This window comes from Macrotis lagotis, chromosome 2, assembly GCF_037893015.1.
Source record: "Macrotis lagotis isolate mMagLag1 chromosome 2, bilby.v1.9.chrom.fasta, whole genome shotgun sequence".
Lineage (NCBI taxonomy): Eukaryota > Metazoa > Chordata > Mammalia > Peramelemorphia > Peramelidae > Macrotis > Macrotis lagotis.
In genome coordinates, this window is record NC_133659.1 from 233,923,395 (window position 1) to 233,944,112 (window position 20,718).

The 20,718-nt window shown below is 37.1% G+C and overlaps 1 pseudogene; it reads right to left on the minus strand.

Annotated features, from left to right (window-relative positions):
- Positions 1 to 668: 668 nt before the first annotated feature.
- Positions 669 to 1,441, minus strand: LOC141512106 (RNA binding protein fox-1 homolog 2 pseudogene; annotated as a pseudogene).
- Between the last annotated feature and the right edge of the window lie 19,277 nt (positions 1,442 to 20,718).

A 20,718-nucleotide genomic window follows, 5' to 3' on the forward strand; every position in this document is an offset into this window, starting at 1 on the left:
AAAGGGATAATCATTCTAGGTGGTTACTCTGTGGTTTCATTTGATAAATTTATTGTGTAACTGCTAGTAGCTTAGAAAGCTAAAAACTCAGAAACATGAAGTAATTTTATTTTTTAGAAATATAGGTACCACTGATCATTGGTTGTGCAGAAGCTAGCTAGGCCACAGGGCTGAGAAACCGAGAGTTAAAAAAAGTTATAATAGCTTCAACTCCTTATTATAATCCAGATCAAGGTCTGATATACTCGAAGGTTCTCCCAGTCCTGGCAATCGATGATTCTTTAAAATATGAATCAATCAGAGTCAGTGAGGAAAATTTCCACAAGCAGATAAAAGACCTACAGAAAAACAGAGAGCTCATGGTACCCAAACTCTCTTTAAAGATATGAAATGTTTCTTCCCTAAAATATTCTGGGGTAACATTTAATCTAAATACTGTTTCCTAGTTTTCTTGATTAGCTACAAGATGCTCCAATGGAAGATCTAACACTGAGAAAAAATTCAATATTCTAAGAGTGAACAGTTCTGGATTCTATCAGTCATTAGTGTGCTGTCACTGACTTAGGTTTCATCTCCTACAGAAAATTTTCATTTGTAGTCATTTTTGTCCCATGTCCTGGCACCATTTCCAATTAAGGGTGCTCGGGGAACCGAGTAACTTCACCCTTTTAGTCTGGCATCCCACTCTTGGAACCGCGTTCATTAAAGATTATTTATACATCAAGGATTTTGCCAAAGTGCCCAAACATCTGCCGGAGATCAGGGTCCTGGAATTGGAAGGGGATGTTGGAGACATGCAACCGTTTTGGGGTCGATTTACTCTCGGTATTCTCATTACTCTGTGTCTGTGACTGCTGTCCATCTGTCTGTGCCCCTCCGGTCTGCGTGTGCTGGCCGTGTTAGTACTCTGCTCTCCATGTGTCTGTGTACCTCCATAAAGGGTCAGGTTATGCTCACTGGTCCGGCCGGCGTAGTCCTGAGTGTGTGGCACCCCATACTCTGTGGGAATTCCATTCTGTGGAGGTGGTGGAAACGGGCTGGTGGTAAATGGCTGAAGCATGGCGTCAGGAGTGGCTGTTGGCTCCTGGTTACCCTGGCTGTCCCTCGCTGGGAATCCATGATAACCTGGGGTCAGTGACTCGTTCTGCACGCGGCCGTCCTCTCCGGGCCCGGGCCCGGCCCCGGCCCCGGCCCCGGCCCCGGCCCCCCCCGGCCCCGGCCCCGCCGCCACCGCCCCCTCGTCGGGCCGCGCCTGGGCCGCCGGCCCCGCGCCCTAGGCCCCCTCGTCGGTGCGCGGCTGCTTGCCCGGGCCGGGGTCGGCGGGGCCCGCGGGCGGCGGCGGCGGCGGCTCCAGCTCGGGCTCCCGCTTGACGCCTCGCGCGGGGCCGGGCTGCGCGGGGGGCGGCGGCGGCCGCGGCTGGGCCTGGGCCGCTTCTGCCATCCGGGTCCGCCTCGCCTCCTCTGGCGCCCTCACACACGCCGCCGCCTAAATATTTTTTTTTAAAGAAAAATTTTATTTACTTCGAGTTTTACAATTCCCCCCCCCCCCCCATTCTTGTTTCCCTCCCCCCACCCCCCCACAGAAAGCATTCTGTTAGTGTTTACATTGGTTCCATGTTATACATTGATCTCAGTTGAATGTGATGACAGAGAAGTCATATCTTAAGGAAGAAAAATATAGTATGAGATAGTAAAATTACATAATCATATAATGCTTCCCCCCCCCCCCCTAATTTGACAGTAATAGTTTTTGGTCTTTGTTCAAAGTCCATAATTCTTTCTCTGGATACAGATGGTATTCTCCATTGCAGATAGTTCAAAATTGTCCCAGGTTGTGGCACTGAAGGGATGAGCAAGTCCATCAGGGTTGATCATCACCCCCATGTTGCTGTTAGGGTGTACAATGTTTTTCTGGTACAATGGTTTCTGGTTCTCAGCATCAGTTCATGCAAATCTTTCCAGGCTTCCCTGAATTCCCATTCCCTCCTGGTTTCTAATAGAACAATAGTGTTCCATTGTTGGGACCCAGGGTCTCTAAGCTGTTTGACACAGTCGGGGCAAGAAGACGCAAGGCAGTCACACTGCCTGATATATATATATATATGGATTCCATGTATACCCATATTTATAGGTCTATTATTGATTGCAAAACTTACTCATCCTAATAGTGGAATGACTATAAAGGAAGGATTTCAGAGAAATTCCTTGAATACAACAGATTGTGAACTCTGTCCAAATTTAACAGGACTGCCTCTCCCTGAGACATACAAAAGGCTTCAACATTATGAAATCTTTGGAAGACACAGCACTGGGAGTTCCAGGGAGATGTCAGAATACAGGGAAACCAGATACAAGATGGGTCAGATAGAATTCCAGGGAAATTAACAGTTTTGCTCCCCTTATCATACACAGGAATATATGATAAAGATGGTGAGAGAATAGTTGGTATAGGTAACCAACATGTGAACTCTTAACAGCCTTAGTTTATTGGGAAAGAATAAAAAGTCATAGAAACCATAGCGTCTACCAACAAGGGCTGAAAGGAAAATTGGTTATTGAAGGAGTCAATGGACAGGTGGACAAACATAACTACCCTCACTATAGGTTATCAAGGGAGCATATCGAAAAACATTACATATGCGGTACAAAAACATAGAAGCATTCCATTAAACAAATTATATCAAAGATTATTATAAGGAAAGTTCTGTTTAATTAATAATTTTACTATACAGCAACAAACTAGGCAACAGGCAGGTTGAGGTCATCACGGTCTGAGCAGGGACAAGAAAATTAACTACATGATTGATAATCACACTTGTAACCACTACATGATCAAACTTGTAACCATATGAACTATATGATTAATGATGAAAATTGTATACTTTTGTAACCAAGGAAATGATTTTAGTTTGCTTATTTCATATGATTTTGAGACTATAAAAATAAATCTAAGCAGCTGACAGTCAGTCAACCTGCTCCTGCCTTTACCCACTTGTTGACTGAACTCATTTCGCTGACTCTATCCCTCCTGTCAGGTTCCAAGGACCCCGTGGAGGCTGGACCCCCACATTCCATGACATACATATACCACAAAAGGTAAATAATTTCCAAAAAAGAGAGGAAACTCCAGTGATGTCCCAGAAAATTGAAGACCAACCAAAGAAAAAAGTGACTTTTAACTCTTCCTCCATTATCTTTATTCTCACTAGTGATGAAAGATGAGTATTCACAATGACAAAAACAATGGGACAAAGGTGAATGTGATTCAAGTTTGACCTCTCTAGGGATGGAGAAGGACAGTAAAAGACAGAATTCTGCTTAGTAGACATAGCTTCTGATCTTTAATTGTTGAAGACTGTGATGGAATTCCCCAAAGAACTTTTGTTGTACTGTGATATGATAAAAATGAGTTGATATAATTGAACTCCTGTCATGTTCCCTGGCCTCAGAAAATAACCTAAGCAATGGTTTTTGTCATGTACTAAACTAGGACTTCACAACATAATAAGATTAGGGAATTATTTTGAGCTGGAAAGGATCTTAAAGACCCCTCTGTTTCAATTTCCTAATTTTACAGGTGATAAAACTAAGGCCCAGTAAGATTACATTGTGAGGTCATATAACTTGGTAGAAAATCAGGGGCCATCACTTTTGAAATATGACTTTCTGGTGCTTGTGATGCTTTCTCCCTGTTTTGAATATGGCTTTCAAAAATCTCTGCTTCTTATAAATTACATAAAATGGGTAGAAAAACTGTCACCAATTATTAATTGGAGAATGTTGTTCTTTATGCTATATCCAATTGATTTCTTTTTAAATGTAAACTCACTAGCCAACTTTAAAAAGAAAATTATAGACATAGCCCTAGTTTGCTATAAATGGAAAATTAACCTTGTCCAAAGATTTTAATGCTACATGTACCATGATAACCAAATAGCAGATTAAGACAGATGTGCTGCTGAGCACAATTCTAGAACATGTGAGTTCTAGAGGAAAGAAGATAAGATTTTGAAAAAACAATTAATCCTGTACTCTGAGATGATACTAATTAATACTTTTTCTGTTACCTAAAATGTAGAATTCCATATCACCAGAAAATATATCTGGTAAAGTTGACATTAACCTGAGGAGAGTCAAGTACACGTAATGAAAATATATATGTGATTTATTAATCATTTTGATAAATTTCTAGTCAAGCAGCAACAGAGTATTAGATGATGGCCAGGAATTGGAGAAGTCTATTCTTTCCAACTATTTGTATGACTAAGAGATTGATTTGAAATCATGAACTTATATGACTTCCAGGATGCCACACAGAATTACAGAATGTTAGAGCTATAATAAACCTTAGAGCTTATCAGCTCTGACCTTTTCATTTAATACATGCTCAGAGAGGTTAAGTGCTTTTCCCAAGATCAAAATATTAAATATTAAAGTCAGAACTTAAACCTTAGTCTTTCTATTACACTAGCTTCTTTCCTAAACTTAGAAGAAAATCATTTGTTCTATATGTCATTGTATGACATAGTTGTTTTCATGTTGTCTCCTCCATATTGGGGAGAGGGGAGATAAAGAGCATTATAGTGTCCTCATGTATCCATGGTAGGAAGGTCCTAGCTTCTCTGTCTCCTAAGGAAGGATGCTAGTTAATTCCAGGGTATGGACAAAGCACCAAATTGTGCAGTAGGTAAAAATATTGGCAACTAACTTGAAGACCAGTGTTTCTATTCCTTGCTATTCTGCTGTTTTGTCTTTTCTCCAACAATTTCTTTTACCAAGTTGCTGCTCTTGTCTTGTTTCCACATACCTGATGTTTCCAGAGAAATAAAGTTAGCTTCCATTTTGAAACTATTAGATTATTTTATTGGATTAATGAGTATAACATTAAATCTCAAAATAATAAATCCTCATTTTTATTATATCTTTGTCCAAACTTGAGCAATGACCATCCTTCTATTTAATTGTATTTGAATGTCTCTTTAGTATCTAATAGTATTTAAATGACTCTAAATAAGTTGACGTGGTATTGCATTGGTTTTATAAATATTTTCAATTATACTTAATTTGCTGTTTTCATTCTGTCAGTCAATATTTATTAAGTTGCTACTATGTGTCAGATACTGCTAAATAATGCTAATACCAAGAATATTTAAAGATTGAAGCAGCCTGGCCCCAGAAAATAACCTGAACAATGGTTTTTGTCATTGGGTGACAAATATTCCCTGATCACAATAAGATCTATTAGATTCTAATGGAGGCAACAATATGAATACAACTATGAAAAACAAGATATATATATATATATATATATATATATATATATATATATATATATATGCAGGACAAATGGGAGATAATCAATAGAAAAAGGGCATTAACAAAAAGGGGGGGGAGGTCCAGGAAAAGCTTCTTATTGAGGGTGGGATTTTAGCTGAGACTTGAAGGAATCCATAGTTTATTGAGTGAAGTGGCATGGGGGAATGTATGACATGATCAGATTGTATATTTTTGAAGATCACTTTACCAAATGAGTAGAGAGTGGACTAAAATGTAAAGACCCATAGCAGTGGGTCAAGCAAAAGGCCATTGCAATGATCTAGGTCCAAGCTGATGAGGACCTATACCAGGGTTTTGGTTATCTCAGAGGAGAGAAATGGATATATATTTGAGATGTTATAAAAGTAAGATCTGAAAGCTAGGCTGTCAAGACTATGTGAAATAAAACTACTTAGAATCCTCTCTTGGGTCCTTCTTCATCATGAGAAGGCTGTTTTTGTGTACATATCTAATTAGTAAAAAGAAAAGTTAGACATAACAATACCAATTGGCTCATGCATTCACTTCATCATTCAAAATAACTCCTCTTCTAAGATCTCCAACCTCTGAAATTCCCTGGCTTGAAACATAACCTCTTTATCTCCCCTCTGTCACTTCCTCATTACTGCTAAACCTATTCTTTCTCCTCTGGGTTCCTAGTCCTTGGATCAAGCTCTAATCCTACAGTCCAACAGAACCCTTGGCTCTCTATCCAGCTTGAGCACCATGGTTAACCTCAGTCAATTTTTTCAATAACGTTTTCACTATAGGCCAGCTTTCTTCAGTCTTTAATATCTTCATCATAAATACTTAGCCAAATCTGGACAATGTGAGCTGTCTACTTTCTCTACTCCCTTGATTGTGGTTTTTTTTTTTTTTTAGGTTTTTGCAAGGCAAATAAGGTTAAGTGGCTTGCCCAAAGCCACACAGCTAGGTAATTATTAAGTGTCTGAGACCAGATTTGAACCCAGGTACTCCTGACTCTAGGGCAGGTGATTTATCCACTGCGCCACCTAGAGGCCCTGCTCCCTTGATTGTTGCTGAAGCAGCTATAAAGCCATTTTATTTAAGTCCACTACAATATGGATTGTTCAGCCTTTTCTGGTAATCCTTACTGTTTATCTAAAAGAATTTTGAGATTCTCTTAATGATTTCCTTTTACACTCCCCAGGCCAACCATCTTAGATTTTTCCTGCTTTCCCGACAGCCTCTTTCAAACCCAGTAGACCTTATTCATACTCAGAAAATGACCTCAAAGGAAAGATCAGAGCTTCTTCAATCTTTAAACTCTACAAGATATCAGAGTTGGAAGGGATTAAAGAAACCTCTGATATTAAAGACTTTCTCTGATGAAATGGGTAGATGAGAATAATTTGTTCCAACAGTCATGAAAGTGACTGAAGCAGGCAAAGAAGAGTGCTTTAAGAGCTTGGTCAGGCATCAAAGATGCTAAGGTTATCCATTGCATCTTGGGTCATTCATCTTGATTTTTATCCCCACTTGAATCCAATTCATGCACAAGTCAAGATTTTATGTGTGATGTCATTGGTCCTCTTTGAAAATGAAGGATGAACAAAAATAGTTCTATGATAAAACCTACAAGCCTTAACATGCACACACAAAATTAATATTGAGTGAGAGAGAGGGCATCAAGAGTGATACCTAGGTTGTGAATTTGGGGGACAGTCTGGTACCTTCAGCAGCAAAAGGAAATTTAGTAAGAGGGGAGAGTTAGGGAGAAGTATGAGTTCAGTTGTGGGCAATTTGAATATATTTTTGTGATTAATATCTTATTTTTTATTTTCATATAATTTGTTGAAGGATCAATAAGTTCACACTAAATGTTAGTCATAACTGAGATGACCTTTTAAAATTATATATGCAAATTAACATAGCAGGCACAACAGAATCAATCTTCAGGTGGGTAGGTCAAATAGTTGTACAGACTGAAATCCAATTGTGGTCACTGATGGTCAGAGTAATTAATGAAATGAGGTCCATAAATACAATTTAGTCCAACTTGATGAAGCTGATGTCTTTCACATACTGCCAGAAGCACTGGTGGCACATGATCAGGCCATATTTGCAGATTAGGCCATGGCTGTTTGAAACACATGTGGCACGATGGAGACCCCTGGCCAAATTTACAAGGGTGGCTCCAGTAGAGCTGCTAGTGATCCATGGCGCCACTAGCAAAGACACGAGACAAAAAAAAAAAAGCAACAATTTGAATTTAAGATGTCAACAATACATTTACTTCAAAATGTCCAGTAGTCATTTGGAGATGTAAGACTGGAGATTAGGAGAGAAGTCAGGGGCTAGATGAAAAATCCAGTATTGGTAATTAAGAAGTCAGATAGCTAAAAGGAAAAAGGAGAAAGAATGTCATGAAAATTCAGGGAAAAGAGAGATAATCAAGAGGAGAGTTATTGATGTATCAAAGACTATAGAGAACAAGAAGGATAAGAATGGGAAAAAAAGTTAGATCTTTGATAAATCAGTGATAACTTAAGATGAAAAATTTCAGTTGAATGATGAGGTCAGAAGTCATGCTATAATATAAAACATTGATATAGTTTTGTTGTCTATAGTACCTTTAAAGACAATGTAGTTTTTCTCTCATAGCATGGTAAATTTTTATTGTTATGATAATATTATTATAAGTATTTTTCATAAAGGAATTTTAGGAATTCTCTTTTAACTGATACAAAGTGAATTTTGTTCTAATCTTGCATTTTTCATTCTGTATTACAGCCTTTTTTTTGTTTTGTTTTGTTTTTTGCAATGGGGTTAAGTGATTTGCCCAAGGTCACACAGCTAGATAATTAAGTGTGTGAGGTTGGATTTGAACTCAGGTCCTCCTGACTCCACTGTAACAACCAGCCTTGCTTATTATATTGCTTGTTAGATCCTCAAATATTCATTTAGGTTTTTGGGGTTTTTTTTTGCAAGGAAATGGGGTTAAGTGGCTTGCCCAAGGCCACACAGCTAGGTAATTATTAAGCGTCTTAGGTCAGATTTGAACTCAGGTACTCCTGACTCCAGGGTTTGTGCTTTATCCACTGCGCCACCTAGTCGCCCCACAATTATTCATTTTAAACCAAGAATGATGTCCCAGCAAAACTGAGTATAATCAGTCAGGGTAAAAAAATAAACATTTAATTAAATAAAACATTTCAAACATTCCTAATTAAAAGCCAGAGCTGAATAAAAAAAATTGATCTTCAAATAAAAGACTCAAGACAAGCATAAAAAAGATAAAAAAAGAAACAAGTAAGAAAACATAAAGTCAAGGTTGAACATTTATAATCCTGCATGGCAAGAAAATATTTGTAAGTCTTAAAAACTTTATCATTTTAAGAGTAATTAGAAGATGTATAAACAGACAGAGGATGAGGGTGTGAGATGATTATTTTTTTTTTGCTTTTTTACTTAATATTTATTTATTCTCATTTTGTACAAACAATTTTTATACATTAATAAAATATTCTTGTTTAACAGTGAACAAAATACCCCCTCCCCCCAAAAATATAGACTCATTTGAGTGATAAAGGGGAGAGAAAAAAATTAAAATTAAAATAATAAAAATAATAGTAATAATTGTAGGTATGGCCAGGTGGTGCAGTGGACAGAGCACCAGCCCTGGAGCCAGGAGTACCCGAGCCCATATCTGGCCCTGTACACCCAACAATCACCCAGCTGTGTGACATGCAAGCCACCCCAACCCCACTACTCTGCATAAACCAAAAAAAGTAAAAAAAAAGACCTAAAATAAAATAAAATTTAATAATAGTAGGGGTGGCTGGGTGGCGGACAGAGCACTGGCTCTTGAGCCAGAAGCACCTGGGTCTGAATCCGGCCTCAGACATCCAATGATCACCTTGCTATACAGCCCCAGGCAGGCCACCCAGCCCCATTTGTCCTGCACCCCTCCCCAAAAATAATAATAATAAACAATGTGCTTCAGTCTATGTTCCAACACCACTAACTCTGTCACAGGTGGATCACATTCTTTATGATAAGTCCATCACGAAAGTTACTTCCATATTTTTCCACCTTTGCCATTGCTGACTGCAACTCCCTCCTTTTGTATTTCTCCACTACCATGTACTATATTTTCTCTCTCCTTTCACTCTGACTCTGCTTTAGGGTAGCTGAGTGGCACAGCAGACAGATCCCTGGCTCTGGGGCCAAGAGGCCTCAAGTCCCCCTACCACCCCTTAGGTCCAGCATCCACCTGGCCCTATGGTCTCGGACAGGCCATCTAATCCTAGCCCCTTGCAATAAGTAAAAAAGAAAATGCGTTATCTCTGACCACTCTCCCCCATGGTCCATCCTCTCCTCCTTCATCTACATCTCCACCCCTTCCCCTGTCCCCCCCCCCCCAGCTCCTTCTTACTTCAGATCTCTATACCTCATTGAGTATATATGATGTTTCCTGTCCTGGCCACCTCTGATGAGAGCAAAGATTTCCTCATTCCCTCTTGCCTTCCCCCCTTCCATATCATTGCAATAGCTCATTGTAATAAAGAAAAATCTTATTATATTAAATATCTTGGCCTATTCCCCCCTCTCCTTTTTCTTTCTCCCATTACATTTCTCTTTTTCCTATTGACTCCATTTTTACACTATATTTTATCTTCAAATTCAGCTTTCTCCTGTGTTTCATCTATAAAAGCTCCTTCTACCTGTTCTGTTAATTGAGAAGGTTCGTATGAGTATTATCAGTGTCATTTTTCTATACAGGAATATCTGCAGTTCATCATCATTAAGTCCCTCATATTTTCCCCTTCTCCTCCAATCTCTGTGTTTCACCTGAGTCCTGTATTTGAAGATCAAACCTTCTGTTCAGCTCTGGCCATTCCAACAGGAACATTTGAAATTCCCCTGGTTCATTGAAAGTCCATCTTTTTCCCCTGGAAGAGGACATTCATTTTTGCTGGGTAGTTGATTCTTGGTTGCATTCCAAGCTCTTTTGCCTTCCGATATATTATATTCCAAGCCCTACGAGCTTTTAATGTAGTTGCTGCTAAGTCCTGTGAGATCCTGATTGCAGCTCCACGGTATTTGAATTGTGTCCTGGCTGCTTGTAACATTTTCTCTTTGACTTGGGAGCTCTGGAACTTGGCTATAATATTCCTGGGGGTTGTTTTTTTGGGATTTCTTTCTTGGGGGGAATCTGTGGATTCTCTCCATTTCTATTTTGCCCTCTGCTTCTACGATATCAGGGCAATTTTCCTGTAGCAATTCTTTGAAAATGATGTAAAGGCTCTTTTCCTGATCATGACTTTCAGGTATTCCAATAATTTTTAAATTAGCTTTCCTAAGTCTGTTTTCCATATCTGTTGCTTTTTCAATCAGATGTTTCACATTTTCTTCTAATTTTTAATTCTTTTGGTTTTGAAGTATTGATTCCTGATTTCTCCTAAATTCATCAATCTCCCTGAGTTCTATTCTTTGTCTGAAGGATTTGTTTTCCTTAGAGAGCTTTCTTATCTCCTTTTCTATCTGGCTAATGCTGCTTTTTAAAGCATTCTTTTCCTCAATAACTTTTTGAACTATTTTATCCATTTGACCTAAGCTGGTTTTTAGCATGCTATTTTCTTCAGCATTTTTTTGGATTTCCTTGACCAAAGCTGCTGATTTCATTTTCATGTTTTTCCTGCATCTCTCTCATTTCTTTCCCCAGTTTTTGTTTTAACTCCCTCATCTGATTTTCAAAGTCTTTTTTGAGCTCTGTCATAGCCTGAGCCCAATTTTTGTTTTTCTTGGTGTCTTTAGATGCAGGAGCTTGTGCTTCCTCATCTTCAGACTGAGTGTTGTGATCCTTCTTGGGCTCACAGGCAAAATATTTCTCAATGGTGTTCTTCTTTTTTCTCTGCTTGCTCGTTTTACCCAGCCTTAGCCTGTTTTGGGGGTGCTTCCTGAGCTTTTGGGACACTCCTACAAGGGTCTCAGTATGTGAGGCTCTGTCCTCTCTCCTGGTCTGTGAATGACCACAAGCGCCCCCCTCTGCCATGGGGCTGAGGTGGGGGGGGCTGCTGTTCTATGGGGGGCCTAGACTGTGATCAGAATCTGAATGTGGTCAGAACCCCACAATCCTGTTCCAGGAGCAGAGCTGGGCAGTCTCTCTCTCTTCACTCCCCTCTCTAGGTTCAATGGGCTCATGCCCTGGGGGCTCCTGCTTACCAACTCTGCCTGCTTTTGTTTCCTGTATCTGTACTGCTGTAGCTACAGCTGCTCACTGTGTGCTCTGAGGGCTGGGGTCATGTGCTTGCTCTGGCAGAGGTCCCCCGCTGTTCCCCCAATTTGTGCCTGGTGCTCCCTGGGGAGTAGATTAGGAAACTCCCCTGCTGCTGTGAGCTGCGGCTCCCAGCACCCTGGGACTGCCTACAGGAGGCTGAAGTTCTTTCGCTCTGGTGGGCCACCCCTTTGATGGGCTGCCCCTCCAACCCCTGGGAGCAGAGCCTTTCTGCTCTTTTCCAGATTACCTTGAGTAGGAGAACTGCCTCACTGCGTCCTTCTGTGGGTTCTGTCTCTCGAAAATTTAGTTAGAGTCCTTAGTTTAGAAGTTTTATGAGAGAGCGCCTGAGACAGGATCCTCTCTTGTCTCCATTTTGGCTCCGCCCCATGTGAGATGATTATGATGGGATGACAACAAAAACAAAATTAAGGGGTGAGAAAGAAGATTTCACTGGAAGAAAAAGGAGGGTTTAGAATAGGGTATATTATCTCATGTAAGAAGAGAGGTATCATGGATAAAACTTAAACCTCACTCTCATCCAATTTGACTAAAAAAGGAAATAACCTACACACTAAGTTGGATATAGAAATCTATCTTATAGGTAAGTTAAAAGGGCTGATGATCAGAGAAGGTGGGAGGACTTAAAGAAAAGAAGGCAGATTAAGGGAAGCTGTGAACAGAAGTAGAAGCCTCTCTATCTTTCTCCTCATATTGAATAGAACAGTAATCTGGCCTTCTGCTTGTGATCCCTTGCTCTTATAAGAAGATCATTACATCTTATTTTCTCATACATTTCTCTGATTATCTTTTATTTTGTTCTTCAAAGTTTTTCATTTTGTATATGTTTTACTATGCTCTAGATCCCTAACTTTTCTTTACTCCCAAATGACATTAATCTTTTTTTTACTCTTTGAAGACTTTTTTACTCCATCTTCACACTCATCTTTTCCAAAGCAGAACTCTTTCTTACCTCCAAAACCCTTCCATTTTCTAAGCTTCCTTATTACTGTAGAGGGCACCACCATCCTACAAATTACCCAGTCTCACACCCTTGATGTCATGCTCAACTCCTGACTGACACTCAATCTGTGTATCTTATATATTGGCAAAACTTATTTCTGCTTTCACAGCATCTCTTATCTATATTCCCTTCTCTCCATCTACATAGTTATCACCGTTATTCAGGCACTTATTACTTTTTTGCCTGGACTAAATACAAGAGATTTTTAATTGAAATTCTTTAATCAAGTCTCTTCTTATTCTAATATATTCTCTTTATATCTACCAAAGTGATTTTTCCAAAATGAACATATGATAATTTCACTCCCCTACAATAAATTCCAGAGACTCTTTATTACCTCCAGCATCAAATAGAAAATCTTCAAGTTAGCATTCAAAATTCTTTATTTTCCTTCACAAACTCCATGATCCAGTTATCCTGACTTACTAGCTGTATCTTGTACATAATATTTTATCTCCTATCTCTTTGCACTAATTGCACCCCATTTCTGTAATACTCTTTTCCCTTAAGTGTCTTTGGTTTCTTTCATGACTCAAGTCAAGTCTCATATTCTGCAGAAATCTTCTCCTGGTTGCCTCAGCTATTAATGCCTTTTATACTAAAATAATCAATTATGAATTCTGTATACATAGATATATAATGTCTATACATAGAGAGATATGCTATATATATACTATATATAGATAGATACATTATATAGCTAAAAGGATACATAGATTCTCTCTTTGTGTGTGTGTATATATATATATATATATATTTATAGATAGATAGATATAGATAGATAGATGGATAGATAGATAGATAGATAGAATAGCCCTTAAGGGCAGGGACTTTTGGGCCTTTAAATCCCCAGAGATAAGTCCAGTGTTTGGCATATAGTAAACACTTTTAAAGTTTGTTGATTAACTAACTTTGCCAAAAAGCAATAGTGGCAAAATGTTGATATTAGCCTGTATTTTTCTTAAACAAGTTTAAGCTCATTTAGGAATCTTAAAATTTTCTTAAGTCAATTTGACCCATTTGCCTTCTTTACAAGTAAGAATAACCCTGTCCATTAGAGTTATCTGTCCCAAATATACATATTAATGAACAAATTCTAGAAGTCATTCACCCAAATGCATGTCATAAGCTTGATGATAAGCATTCTTCATTCGTTTGAGTTTTTCCTGTATAAATAATTAGGCCAAACAATTTCAATGGTTATACATTACTTCTAGGAGGTTCTAAGTGTTCTTAGACTTGATAAAATCAGATGTCATCTTCAGAAAAGTGTCTAGAAAAATTCACCAATCACAAGGAGTCCTTCAAACTGGATTCTCTTAGATCACCTATATCACAGTGGCAACACCTTTTTCTTTTCTTTCTTCTTTTTTTTTATTTTTTTCAAGGCAATGGGGTTGTGACTTGCCCAAGGTCATACTGCTAGGTAATTATTAAGTGTCTGAGGATGGATTTGAACTCAGGTCCTCCAGATTCCAGGGCTGGTGCTCTATGCACTGCCTCCACCTAGCTGCTTGCAACACCTTTTTCATCATGTATCTTGATTATTGTTTCCAACCAAAGGATTATTGAATAAAGTTATTTTGTCCTTTTATCTTTCAAAGCATTTTGAATGATTTTGATGTATGGATGGGAAACAACATGTTGAAAAAGTGGCTATAGGCTTTGTCAAAACCCATTTTTTTCATAATCAACGAACAAGTTTGTGAAATAGTAGGTTTATAGATGGGTGGGTGTTGATGTTCTCATAGTTACCTATAAATGTGAAACCTTTAGCATGATAAATATGTTTATAGCTAAATATTCAAATATGTATATGTCTAATTCAATTATTTGCTCTTTTTAATATCACTTATACTTCTCCTATAAGCACAGTTGAAACTGTGATGTTATAATGGTATTGACATTTTCCCTGATGTGCAAAAACATTTTGTTAAACTTATCTTTGCAAGAATTAGAAACTGAAGGGGAGCCCATCAAATGGGTAAAAGCTGAAAAAGTTGTGATTTATGATTATAATACTTTTGTGTTATAAGAATTGATAAGTGGGATGGTTCCAAAGAAACTTGGGAAGATTTACATGAGCTAATTCAAAGTAAAGTGAGCAGAACCAGGAGAACATTGTATGCAGTAATACCAGTACTAGAATGATGATCAACAAAAAATGATTTAGCTACTCTGATCAAGACAAAGATCAAAGACAATTCCAAAGGGGTCAAAATGAAAAATGCTGTCCACTTTCAGAGAGAGAACTGGTGAACTCTGAGTACAAGTTAAAATATATTTTTAAGAACTTTATTTTTCTTGCCTTTTTATAATATGAAAATATATTTTGCATTGTTTCATGTACATAATCGATATTATATTGCTTACCTTCTCAGTGTGTGTGGGAGAGGCTGAAGGGAGGGAGAGAATTTGAATCTGAAAATTTTCAAAAATGAATGTTTAAATTAATCGTTGCAGATTTCCCCCATTTTCCTTCTATTTGTTGTCTTTTGTTTTTGTCCATTTGTTAAACTGGTTTAACCCTCTACTGCTTGTTCTATTTTATAGTATTCTTGGCCATCATTCTTCTTTTTTCATGAAATTTATAAATGATATGTTATTCCAAACCATTCTTATTTGCTAACATTTCTTTCTGCTGGCAAGTAAGATAAATGTTAACTAAATGAGGTATTTTCCCAGGCTCTTTTGTGATTTATGTTGGTTACAATTGTAAATATTCATGTAGTTTCTATTATCCATTTTCCATTTTTCATGATAATTACTCATTTAAAAATTTCATTATTGAGTGGTTTTAATTATATCTCTTTCTTTCAATATGCTTTCTTTTTGCTTTTTTACTTATTCTGAGATGTGCTCTGACAAGTTGGTGGTCTGACTAAACATATACAGACAGCTTTTTCTTATGTAAATAATGAATCTTTTTCCTTTCAAAATGTTTAAAATATAATCAGTAGGAGGGAAATTGAGTTGGAAATTGGAGCTCTCAAAGCACAATTAACAGAGATAAACAAAGTAGACAGCATAGAACAAACATTGGAACATCTCTGTAATATAGTAGAGGATTAGAGATTAACAGTTTAAGTAAATTCAAGGAATTTTTGAGAAGACTGAAGTTGCAGGGAAAGCCTATGTAAGCAATCTATACTTAGTATAAATTGAAGATAATCAACAGAGGGGAAGGCACTCAAATTAAGGGGAGGATTGGGAAAGGCTTCTTGTAGGATGAAGGTGGAATTTTAGCTGGGCTTGAAGGAAGTCAGGAAAACCAAGAGGCAGAACATTACAGGCATAGAGGATAACCAGAGAAGATGCCCAGAGGCAAGAGATACAATATCTTCTTTGAGGGGCAGCAAAGAGAACAACAAGATTAATGTATCAGAATACATGGTGGGTATAAAATGTAAGAAGACTAGAAAGGTGAAAGGGGATGGATTATGAAGAGCTTTGAATGCCAGAAGATCTTATAAAGTGATGAAGAGTCACTGGAATTCACTGAATTTGGGCTGACATAGGCATGAGTTTTAGAAGGCAATTAAAATTTATATACTACCCACTACATAAATTCCAGGGATTATACTAAACACATTATAAGTATTTCATTTTATCCTCACTATATCCCTGAGAAATAAGTGCTGTTGTGACCATTTTACAGTTTTCTATGAGAGATTTAGTGACTTGCCCAGGGTCACAGAACTAATAAGTATGAATTAGATTTGAACTTCCTCACTCCAGGTTCAGTACTCTTTTTTTTTAAACAAGGCAATAGAGGTAAGTGACTTGCCCAAGATCACACAGCTAAGTATTAAGTGTCTGAGGCCAGATTTGAACTGAGATCCTACTGACTCCAGGGCTGGTGCTCTATGCCTTTCCCCACCTACCTGCCCCTTAGGCTCAGTGCTCTTTTCACAGTGCCATCTACCTGCCTCAGTTGGACCTGTGGCAGGGAGACCAATTAGCATGGGCTATTGCAATTCTATAGACATGAAGGGCTAACACAAGGAGGTGGTGGCAGTGTCAGAGGAAGAAAAAAATATGAGATGTTACAAAACTTCCTTGAGGATTGCCTACTAGCAAGATGGAATGTACATTATTACCTATGTTATATAAGAAAATAAGTTATAAACAGAGATAATTATAATGATTCACCTTGTAATACTTGATTAACAAAACATTTTCAATAGCACTGTAATACAGAGTTCATGTATTGTTATATTGTTTTTAAAGATTAAGAAATGAAATCTATGAGCAGCAAAATTACTTCTCCAAAGACAAAGAATGACATAGATGAGACTAGAATTCAGGTCTATCTTTGACAAAGCTGAGAGTATTGTTATGCTTAGGCTGAATGCCCTGGCAAAACTGAGGGTAAAGTAAACTGATGATCTAAAAGGGGCAGCTTTGTCCTTGTTGTTTTGGGGCCCCAAAGGTCCTGCTACCTCCCTTGGTCACATCAGTTGATCATCTTCCTTTTCAGGTCTGATAAAATCCTCCATAAGTTCCTTCACTAAGCTTTATCTCTTGACATTCTAAAATTCTTAGGACTCTGTAGAGATGTTTTATACTTTTGGAAATTCTTTTCATAGAATTGAGGCAATACCTTTGCTGGTTTACTGACTCAGCACCTCAGACCCTTGGGTTCTTGGCATATTCCTACAGATGATTAGTTGCTTAAATGTTCTGTTCATTTTTTCCCCTTTGTTTGAATAAACATCATGAATCTTTATTTCTAACTCATGGATTTTTCCCTCGACAGCTTTAAATCAAAGGAAGTTTCTGTTGGATTTTATGACTTTCTTCTGTGAATTAAAGCTGAAAGAAGGGAACTAAATTAAGGAAGCTGAGAACAAATAACCTTATGGCTCACTTGTGCCTATACAATAATTCCAACTCAAAGTCAAAGTTCCAGCAATAGAAATTAGTCCATAAAGAGAAAAGAGCAAAGGATGATGTGACCAAAGTTGAAACCATAATACTTGGCAATGAGGAGGGGAGTGGAGAAGAAAGGGAGAAGGGCTCCATTGTGAATAGCAAAGAAAGCCTGAGATAAATCAGAAAGGCTAGATTTTAAATTCTACTTCATCATTAGTTATATGATCTGAGACAAATCACACAAATACTTTTTTGTTGTTGTTGTTTGTTTTGCAAGGCAATGAGGTTAAGTGACTTACCCAAGGTCATACAGCAAGGCAATTATCAAGTGTCTGAGGCAGGATCTGAACTCAGGTACTTCTGACTCCAGGACCAATGCTCTCTCTATCCACTATGCCACCTAGTTGCCCCCACACAAATACTCTTAAGCTCAGTTTCCTCATTTGTAAAATTGGTATAATAATGATGATGATGATGATGATGATGATGATAATAATAATAATAATAATAATAATGATAATACCTCCCTAAAGGGGTTGTTAGGAGCAAATGAATTAATATATGTAAAATTCTTTGCAAATTATTGAATGCCACATAAATATTTGCTATTATTTTTTATGGTGTATATCCAGTGTAAGATATGCAAATCCACTTGAGTTGCTTAAAATACTGTTGACTAGAGGTATCATACAAATTTCTGGAAGTCTGTCTAGCCCTTTCCAAAAAAGACTATTTATTTAGTGATAGAGGACCTGGGTTCAAATCCTGGTTCTGTTATATCCAACCTATGTCATCTTGGGAAAGTCACCTGACTTGTCTAAACCCTGGTATCCTTATTTGTAAAATTGGACATTTAGCTAGGTGAATTCTCATCTCATTTACAAATTTAATATTCTGCTTCTATACCACAACTGTAACCACTAGTAAACTGTATTTATCAGTTCTATAAATGTATTTATCAGTTCTGTATTTATTTTATCAGTTCTATAAATTTATATTTATTTATTCTGTATTTATCAGTTCTATAAATGGCAGGAAGCTAGAACAACTTCAGTTGCTTTAATTTATCAAAGATGCTGATCATGATTTCTCTAATTTTTTTATTGAGGATTTGCTAAGTTCAAAGCATTAATTACTATGTAAACAATCCAAGGATGCACATTTCTGAAATTAGCTAGTTTAGTTCTCAGATTTTAAAAAATTAGTAGGATTTTACTTAATGTCTTTTTAACCTGTTTAGCCAGAGTTTACATTTACCTGGAATACTCTTCAGATCCCTAGAAGAGGACTATAGTTGGTTAGACTGAAAAGCATGAAAAGTACTTGTTCATGTAATGACCCATTTACTATTTATAGCTTATTCTCAGTGCTTAGAAACATAGTAGGTATTAAACAATTTTTTAATTATTGAATGGTTGATCTTTTAATTTGTTTTTTAGGTTTTTGCAAGGCAAATGGGGTTAAGTGGCTTGCCCAAGGCCACACAGCTAGGTAATTATTAAGTGTCTGAGGTCAAATTTGAACTCAGGTACTCCTGACTCCAGGGCTGGTGTTCTATCCATTGCACCACCTAGCCTCCCCTTGAATGGTTGATCTTTAACAATATTATTACTGAGAATTGAACTGAAATGTCCACTGAGGTCAGTTCTAACTGAAATTCTATGATTCTGTGATTACACCAAACACAATCAAATCACTGGAAAGGAGGTTAATTATAAATATTCATAATAATGCTTACTAGAGCAACTCATTGACTACAATTGTATAGGGCCAAAATGTTTATTAGAAACCCTGAAAAAAAAGTCTAGTATTAGTTATGTACTTCTATTAGCCACACTACCAAGCTGGTATGAAAGCAGCATATTTTTTTCTCTCTTTAAAATAAATAAATAATTGATTTTTAAATCTAATGGAATAAAACAAGTATTTCTATAACAGTTCAATTCTAAAACTGGTAGCACACTATGTGTAGCTTGCTATTCCTTTTGAATACACAGCTATCATGTACATTTCATTTTTTCTCCCTTTTTTCTTCCCTACTCCCACCTCTATCCCAGAAATGGCTACTATTAGACACAAATAGGTATACATGTAAAATTATATATATATACTTCTATTTATTAGTTCTTTCTCTGGATGTAGATAATGTCTTTCTTCATATGTCCTTTATAGTTAATTTGGGTATTTATAAGGGTTAAAATGACTTATTCACTCATCATTCTTAAAACAATATTGCTTACTATATACAAGGTTCTCTTTGTTTCTGACCATTTGTTCTTCCTTATTCATGCAAGTGTTTTCATGTTTTTTTTAAGATTACTGAGTTCATCATTTTTTTATAGCACAGTAGTATTACATCACAATCATATACCACAACTTTGCCTTTACAAGATTGACCATATATTAGTATTATAAAAATTTATAGTTGAAAGCAGAAAAGCATAAATATTGAAAGTATTCTGTTCAGATCACAAATCATATTTAATAAGGGCACAGAAACATAGATTAAAAACTAATTGGAGATTAAACAACCTAATCTTAAAGAATGAGGAGGAATTAAAGATCAAATGATAAAAACAATGAATAATTTCCTTAAAGAGAATTGCAATAATGACACAACATATCAAAATCTATACATTACAGTTAAAGAACTTTTTCTCTCTAGAAGTCAGTCTGGTATACAAAAAAGGGGAAAACATTTTTAGAAAAGAGTGCTCATCTAACTCATTCCTTATTCAAGCCTTTCCTTTCAAGGTTTTGATTAGTACCTTTGCCCATTTGGAAAATATTTTTATGGTCAATTATAAGAACCTTGAATTCATGGCTTCAGCTGCCTGCAGCTGAGAAAGCAATATCCAAAAGGAATCCATTAAAATTGCCATTTAAACATGTTTGCATCTTAGTACTGATCTTGAGTCATGAAGTTTACGGGTTGTTTTTTTTTTCCACTCTTTTAGAAGATGAAAGCACTTTACTGGTTGGTTGAATTTGTCAAATGCTGATGAGAATTAGACTCAGCCTGGTATCCATTTGAAATTCCTGGATGATTTATGTAAGTCAGCAAAGCCCTCATTAAATGAGTCACACCATTAATAAAGGGTGCATATTGCAAGGGAGTGTTTATTTCAGTGTTGATGGAAGCCAGGACACAGTGGTCTTTAAAAAAAAATAACCTTGTTTCAACAATGTTGAAAACCTGACTTGGGTCAAACCTTTCAGCATATTTAAAGTCCTATGGGTAAGATTAGAAGCAGAGAGACCA